Consider the following 1,461-nt stretch of genomic DNA (forward strand, 5'->3'; position numbering starts at 1 on the left):
AATAATGGTCTTATGCAATTTTTGTCCTCTGTGACTGACTAATTTCATTCAGCACAATGTCCTCAAGGTTCATCCATGTTATGTGGTAGCTTGCAGCTTCCTTGTTATTCTTCAGAGTAGCATAATATTCCATTTTGTAGATGTACCAAAGTTTGTTTATCCATTCTTCCACTTAGGTTGTCTCCATATTTTTGCTATTGTGAATAATGCTGCTATGAACATTGGTGTGCATATATCTACTCGCATTATGGCTCGTATTTCTTGTGAATATATACCAAGTAGAGGAATTGCTGGATTATAAAGTAAGGACACAATCCTTATTGATGGAGCATCTTAAGGGGCCCATTTTAAGACACAGGGAGGCAGAATATACAACAGGGGTTTTTAAAAGTCTGTGGAAAAATTATATTACTTGTTAATTCCATTTTTTCTATGAACTTTTTGAGGGTCCCTTGTATGTTGGAAAACCTGATTTAATCTAATCCCCTAGCTTTAGCTAGGAAGACAATAAATTATAATATCTTACTGTCCAGATGAAAACCAGCATGTTTACTGGAAGCTGTTAGGGAGGAAGATAGCATCTATGACCAGAGTTCCTGACAAGCTGGACTGAAAACACCTGTCTGCCTCCCAGGTTTCCCCCGAGTCCCAGGCCAGGTCTTCTTTCTGTTGCCCTGTCGCTATCACACCCACAGAAAGCTCAGGGAGTGCAGAGGAGGGAAGTGAGCTGGGATGGCTAGTTCTTTTCCTTGGGGACTAGCAGATATTGTACTAAAATGAAATGAAGATCACCTGACATGCACAAACAAATTTACTCAGAATTGTAAAAAGGCAAAAAAACTAGATTCTTAAATGAACATTCTGAATGCTATACTTCTGAGAACAAGTCTGTCAAGTAATTGAATTAACACTAGCAGCCTTTTTCTTTTGTATTGTTCTATATTTTGAGTGTGGCACCGTGGATTAATGTGCTGGACTGCAAAATTGGTTTGAACTGCAAGGTGGGTGGTTGAAGCTCACCAGCTGATCCTCGGAAACCCTGTGTGTGGTCACTGTGGTCAACAACATATTTTGAGTACATTATAGGGTATGTTAGGAGCCCTGGTGGCACTGTAGGATAAGCACTAGACTACTAACTGCAAAGTCAGCAGTTCAAACCCACCAGTTGCTTTTCAGGAGAAAGATGAGGTTTTCTGCTCCCGTGAATATTTACAGACTTAGAAATCCTATACAGGGTCTCTATAAGTTGGAATCAACTTGATGGCAATGAGTTTACAGGATATGTTAGCGGGTCATGTTATACCCAAGCTAATTTCCTACAGTGACATTTAAAGTGTTATAAAATGATCTGCACAATAATATATTCTTTTTTTAAAAATGAATTATTTAAATTTCTTGGGGGCACAAATTATGTTCACATTGTATCCCAATGATTAACACATGGCTTGGCATCTAGTAGGT

Source organism: Chrysochloris asiatica, unplaced genomic scaffold (assembly GCF_000296735.1).
Source record: "Chrysochloris asiatica unplaced genomic scaffold, ChrAsi1.0 scaffold00004, whole genome shotgun sequence".
In the NCBI taxonomy this organism is placed as follows: Eukaryota; Metazoa; Chordata; class Mammalia; order Afrosoricida; family Chrysochloridae; genus Chrysochloris; species Chrysochloris asiatica.